Below are 7073 nucleotides of genomic sequence, written 5' to 3'. Positions count from 1 at the left end.
TTGATATTCGTACGTTATTGGCTAATAGCCTATAAGCTGCCACGATTACTTATGTTTACGGTGAAAATAACTACATGTATGGACGATTGTTTGCATGAGTGTAAGGATATTACGCTATGCGTTAAAGTCTATCAAAACAATTATTTATTGGAAGGGGTCAGGTATAATTGCAGTGGCTCAAAACCTGTTCAGTTTCTGGGTCGTTTTGTAGGGGCGGAGCTTAATCCGGAAATACAAAAGCTTTAAAGTTAGTCGAACCACTGCAAACGTTTAGTTGTTGATAAATCGAGTAGTTATCTATTCGTTTAACAAAATATCACGTAAGCATCTTTTCCAAGCAAATTTTTAATTACAAATATGAGTTCTTTTAGCAAAATAACATAGAGTATTTACATAGCTGTTTATCGTAGTTTTTTCTTGTTAAGAATAAATGGTAACACGCTCACAAAACGGAAAAAATCTTCTCAAAAATACACCATTAGTTATTCTGTATTCGTTTATATTTGAAAAATAGTTATATATTTTTTTAATATGAATACACTTTTGTAAAGCGGTATTACATAAAATATTGAAAAGTTACGATTATGTTCTGAACAAAGAAAATGCATATTAAAACGGTTGTCCACTTTGTTACCATTCTGAGAGCCTAAAATGATTCTATTTTAATTCACTGTAAATATTAGTATTAGCATCTCGTTAGGCATTGATTGTAAAAATGAAGGCAACAGAAGACATCAGTTTTTTATCTTTACTGTATTTGCTGCAAGCACACACTTTTTTAACAACTAACTTTATATTACTACCAAGTCTCAACTGTAGGACGTTTTGAAGCAACGACAGTATGTAGCTACCTAAGGAACAACCATTTAATTGTGTATCTCAAATTTTATTTGAACTTGTTACTACAATGGTGCGCTGTCAGTAGCACCGCCAGGCCTAGGCTGTATCTCATCTGTTTGGTTCACAAAAAGTGTAGGAGAGGAGGCAAGGTAAAGCAAGTTTTTGTAGTCTTCTGCAATGCAGGGCAGTTATATTTTTGGACTAGACAGCCTGCCTGTGATCAGTAGTCCTCAGTAGTCAGAGTCGCTTTCTGCTTGCAATTTGTCTTAAAAAATTAATTGAAATGCACTGCATATTCATATTGCTTCAAGACCTCAGTGGGTCATCATGTATTCATAACTGACTTTTTGTATTCATCATTTCATCTTCTATATAGACCTACCTACAGGCCTCCCGTGCCTGTAGTCGGCAATCATGTCGGTAGGTTATCGAAGCCTCGATAGCTGAATGACATGATCGCTGACGACAGTCAACTTCTACGAGGAGCCTGAGGGCCTACCAAATATATATTTTTAATTGCAGTGCATTTAAGCATTATGCCGCTCCTTCTTGCCTCATTGTTAGACGAGTCTGAGCAAGCTATCAAAGCCCATGAAATCGAATATGGCAACAAGTTTTACACAAACCATGAGGACGGCATATTCAACAAGCATGAAAGACTTTTTGAAGGTAATCTCATATCCTTAAAGCACTTTTTCTTCACTGCCTAATTTGTGATCTTGCGTTAAAAATGAACATTTTATACCTCGGATATTTTAGTGTAATATTGATGTTGAAGTGTAACCTTGATTGTAAAATGTAGGCCTATGCTTGGTTGTTGTGCAATAGAAGTACATGTCAATAGTAGCTTATATGTTTTTATGCTGCAGTTTGATGGAGCCCTTTTTGGTTTATTTTTGTACCATGTGATCTATGACGTCACAGGCCCTACTTGAAGCAGAGTTGACACAATTTTCATCAGTTCACTAGCAACTCACACTGGATACACACCATCTAAGTCTCAGCAATAAAGGATTACTCTCTATAGACACTCAACTTTTAAGCTTAATTTGACGAAGTGGATATTCGGGTATATACAGACATGCAGTGGATTACGATCAAGCTTATAGTGCAGCCTTGATTAGAAGATATACATGGACTTCAGTGTACAAGCATTGGCATGCAATTGAGATGACATTAAAAATCATTGTATATATTAATAACTACAATCAAGCAAGCAATAAATGTATCAAGCATCATATACATGCAGCAGTTAGTTCCCAATTGAGTGTTAGCAATCAAGTAAGGCTAAAAACCTACGACGTCTTCAGCTAATGAATCTAAAAAATCTGTACCATGTTTCTTAATTTTAAAATTTTATCTGCTCTAATTTAGCAAGGTGAAGATATTTGGAGAGGTAAGAACGTCATCCATGACAGTCAAAGCTATTGATGTATGTATGGCGAAGAAAAAGAGTATGGCTGCATGTACGGCCCTGAAAGACAGCAAACCCAGAAGGAAAAGTACAAAGAACAGCGGAGGGTAAGTTACCGGTACACCAAGAATATTTTACTCAGCCTATTATAAGGGATATTTTTGGACAGCAAAACTCGGTCATTGTATGTCCAATATATTTAGACAGGGCTATCCTTCCATGTCTTTGCAAATGCACAGATAGTATAGTATGGATTTTACATAGAGATGATGAATAATATTTATTACTTTTATGGATTTTAAATTGTTTTATTTCTGAAATAGCTATCTTGTAACAAAAGCATGCGTGCACATTTATATTCTTGTAAGCCAAAATCAGAGAATGCAGTAAATCTAAGTCTACACTACTGTGAGGGTTGCGACATGTCTAAGCTGTATTCGATACTTTGCTTTCGGTCTCACAGTACATCAAAGTTCAAAAACATTTTCTCTTCTTTTATTCATCTACACTCTCATAGAAATTTGGTAGAATTGCAAAGAAACACAGACTTGATTGGAATGCTCAGATACCATATCCTTGACCCAATAGCCAGTGAAGTTTACGGCAATCTGTCTCATTTTTCTTGAGAATTTCTCATCGTGAGGCCTCACACATGCGCCAGATAGTATTATATCGCAGTTCACACCTTTGGTTAAACTTGGACGTAATATTTTATTTTACATTGAATATTTCACACCTAAAATTTGCAAAAACAATCATTAAAAGCAAGATAGAATGAAAGCTTATTTTGTAGCTCTGGCAACAAGGCCTTTGTTTGGACTCTTTTGCCAATTTAAATTTAGTTAGATTGTGCCCACAAATATAAATATGCTATACATGTGCATAAATTCATATATGTTGTCACATGGTGTCGATATACATAATTTACGTATTGTTTATATTTTTAGTCACAGAATCCAACAAAGAGACCGCATCCTCAAGACAATACATCTGATAGTAACACGGAGGTACTCACTCACATAACCAGCAATAAAATTTTAGGCAAATCGTGCAATATTAATTATGGTTAAATGTGGAATTTCATTGGTAGGCGAATCTTCAAGCCATTTATAGCCCTAGATTAGTAGCTAGAAAAACGTGAAGTTATAGTAGGATAATGCAGAAGAACCCCTTGTGTAGGCAGGATTAGGTTTCAGAAACAAATTATTTGCTGCCAACTGCGATATTTGTTAAGTTGCCTGTTCACACCCAGCCAAACGTTCAATGCCTCGAGCATTCTGATTTATAGCTCAAGATAAGGAGGAAACGCAGTGCTTGCTCAGGATGGGTAGGAGTAAGAGCAGAGGCTATGTGAGCTTCCATAGATGTGGGGAGCATCTACGAAACGCCACAAACGACAGCATTATAGATGTAACTCAGACACCTGATGTTACTTTCATACCTAACAGTCCGGTGAGTGGTAATATTTAGTAACTCAGTTTTAAAATTAGAACCCTGTTGCATGATGCTTTTGTGTCACTTTAGTGTAAGTGCTCAGTGTCTGAATTGGAGAAAGTTGTGCAGCGATGCTCCCAAGTCTTTGATTCCAGATTTGTAAAGCATATCAAATCGCTGGCATGCGTTTTGCTCCAAATCAAATCACTTAGAAGGGTGACTGCTCAGCTTTCAAATAAAATGAAATTAAAACCATCATCCACTATGTAATTGATGGTTTTAATTTGATTTAATTTACAAACTGGGTAATCCATTTTCATGGTGCTTTAATGCCAATCTCATGATTGGTGATTTGATGTAATGTGCAAATCTCTAATCAGGATTTGGGAGCATCTCTGGAGTTGTTATCAACTCTTTGAGAGATTGATAACAAGGTGCCACAACACCATCCGATTCATAGACTGAGTACTTGGACTAATTTCGCTGTTGTCTTGTACAAGTCAACTCTATGGGCTAAGTCAGTTGAGCAATGTAGGATTGGAGAAGATATATGAAGTCAGGAAATAATTGTGAAATAAAACTACTGTAAAAACAGTAATAAAGTCAGGAACTAGCAAAAGCAGATTTGTCCGGTTCTTTGAGATCGCCAAATTACCTTCCAGCTAATCACAATGTCCAATGTAACTTTCCAATCTACTTCATTAAATTAACAAATAGTATTCTTGTCAAAGTCAAAAATTGTCGCAAATAATGCCACTTGAATACTGCATTCACAGTACATTACAAGTTCAAGGAGATGTAAATACACATGCTATGATTGTTTTTGTTTTAGATCAAGGATCTCCAAGAGGAGTTTGCAGGGAGTAAGAAATGGCAGAGCAAAAATGCTTCCTGAGGCTTTCTAATACAAGCAATATCTAGATAGGCATAGAGCAAGGTTGTTCCCCATAGCTGTTGGTGAACTGGCAATGAAGGGAAGTCACGCCAGATGGCATCTGGCGTGCCCTCTACCTCATTGCCAATTCATCTGCAGCTATAGAGAACAAACTTGTTCTAGATAGGAATACTTTTATATGCAAAATCTCGAACTGTTTCAGCTTGTACTGTGCTCAATTTTGAGTGAATATATTGATCAAATTAAAACATACCTACATACATAAAACATTCAGGATTTTCAACACTGATTTTTTTTTACATAAACCATACTTATATTCACTTATTTTCACATATCTACATGTAGTATATGTAGCCCTTTTCTACTCTGTTATTCTGTTCTCATTTGTGCTTGTTAAAGGCCTTTTATGGCTTTGGTGCTGATGTGGTAGTAATTAAGTTATGTGCAACATTTTCTTTTTATATCAAATAAAGTAAAATTATTAAACTTTACGATTTATCATGATAGATTCGTCCGATAACTAAAACAACCTACTTCCCATCATTGTTCCAGTGGTCCATCACCAGACATTTTGTCATTGCGCATCGACTTTTCAAACAATGTATGTTGTACAACATCAGCAATGCCAATAGACATACATCATGCTGAAGGTTTTGTGTGTGCTGCCCTCTGATTTTCCAGAATTGGCTACATTGTGCTTGTGGAGGTAACGGGAAAGCTGCTAACAATGATGCACAACAATTGCCACATGCATTATTTATATTGGAGCAAGAAAATACATCATCATGCCAACAAAAAGAAAATATTTTTTGCTCAACAAATCAAGAAAATTTTTTTGGTCACACAATGCTGTACATAAATAATAAATATATAAGCAAATTGACAAATGAATACCTACAGAGTGCGGTCATGTTCAAAATCTAAACAAAGTTAGTTGTTGGAGAAGTCGGTGTTTGTAGTAAAGATAAGATAGACTAATGTCTTCTGTTGCCTTTTCACAATCTTTGTCTTACGATACGCTAACATAAATAGTTACACTAAAATGAAATAGAATCTTCTTTAGCTCTCAGAATGGTAGCAAAGTAGACAATTGTTTCAATGTGCATTTTATTTGGTTAGAACATAATCACAAATATTCAATAACTTATATAATACCACGTTACATACATGTAAGTGCAATCATATTACAACGTATGTAAGACATTTTTCATACACACTGTATAAACGAATACAGAATAATTAATGATGTATTTTTGAGAAGATTTTTTTCCGTTTCGTGAGCATGTTACTATTTCGTCTTAACACGACAAAACTACGATAAACAACTATGTGAATACGTTATGCTAGTTTGATGAAAGATCTCATATTTTTAATTAAAGATTTGTCTAAAACGATGTTTATGCTTTATTTTGTTACAAAAAAATAATAAGATTACAGACTCAATTTCTAACCGACTAAACATTGGCACTTGCTTAAAACCTCGTCGCTTAGTGCCGACAAAACATTTGCATTTCCGGATTAAGCTCCACCTCTACAAAACGACCCAGAAACTGACCAGGTTTTGAGCCACTGCAATTATACTTGACCATTGGAAGGCATGATAAATGCATAGACCGAGATAGTGACAGGGCTAACAGCAGATGTTGATAGATAAGCATTACATGCCAACAGTCGCGTATTGAAGAAAACTCGCAAGAGTAGGGTGGGGACAACCCCTAGCTCTAGATCTCTGCGCTTTAACCAACGCTACAACCTGCTGAATCCAACAGGAGGGAGCTGAAACCAACTCATTTATGCTCTGCTGAACCCAACAGAGTGCGCTGAACCTAACGCTGCTGACTGTACAACCTGCTGAAACCAACAGGAGGGAGCTGAACCCAACTCGCTTCCGTTCTGCTGAAACCAACAGAGTGCGCTGAAACCAACGGCGTAACCTGTTGAAACCAACAGGAGAGAACACAACTCTTGTAAGGATAATTATTTAATTATCCTATTTATTTGTAGTCATTTTTTGTGAGCTTGCTGTTAGTGCCGATTATAAACGATATTTCTCTAACAATAACGACTTTATTATAGTAATACTAATCATGCATCCAATTCAAAAGTCACACCCAAGCTGAACTGCCTAAAAATTAGTGGCAGTATTTATATTACATAAGCGATTGGCCTAGAGATTGACGGTTATCGTTCAAACCGACCAATCATATCGTCTTGCTGACTGCCGAGTTTCTAAGAATTTTCACATACAGAACAATAAAAAATTATCCCTAGACAATGAGCCATTATAGCATAACAATCTAAACACTAACAAAAAGCCCAGGAAATTCTACATATACTGGGTAGCGAACAGTAAGTGTAAAAAAACATTAAGACATATTTCGATAACGAAAAGGGCTAATTACAAAATCTTATCTCGAGAAAACGTAGAACAAAAACGGAAACAATATTGTTTAAGTAATCTTAAACCACTAACAATTAATTATAACAGAA

At 35.8% G+C, this 7073-nt stretch overlaps 1 long non-coding RNA gene across 2 annotated transcripts; it reads left to right on the top strand.

The window, feature by feature from the left end:
- The first annotated feature begins 246 nt into the window (after window positions 1-246).
- Window positions 247-5074, top strand: LOC137410155 (uncharacterized). Of its 2 annotated transcripts, none has more exons than XR_010980998.1 (6): window positions 247-320; window positions 1363-1509; window positions 2215-2361; window positions 3202-3261; window positions 3543-3706; window positions 4521-5074. It is a non-coding gene; the product is annotated as an uncharacterized lncRNA (long non-coding RNA). The 2 variants fall into 2 exon arrangements; XR_010980999.1 differs by having other exon boundaries at window positions 280-320; window positions 1405-1509.
- Window positions 5075-7073: the final 1999 nt, after the last annotated feature.

The sequence above is a fragment of the Watersipora subatra genome, unplaced genomic scaffold, assembly GCF_963576615.1.
Source record: "Watersipora subatra unplaced genomic scaffold, tzWatSuba1.1 SCAFFOLD_60, whole genome shotgun sequence".
NCBI classification, from domain to species: Eukaryota; Metazoa; Bryozoa; class Gymnolaemata; order Cheilostomatida; family Watersiporidae; genus Watersipora; species Watersipora subatra.
The sequence above is the reverse complement of the archived record's forward strand: the minus strand, read 5'-3'. Positions and strand labels throughout refer to the sequence as shown.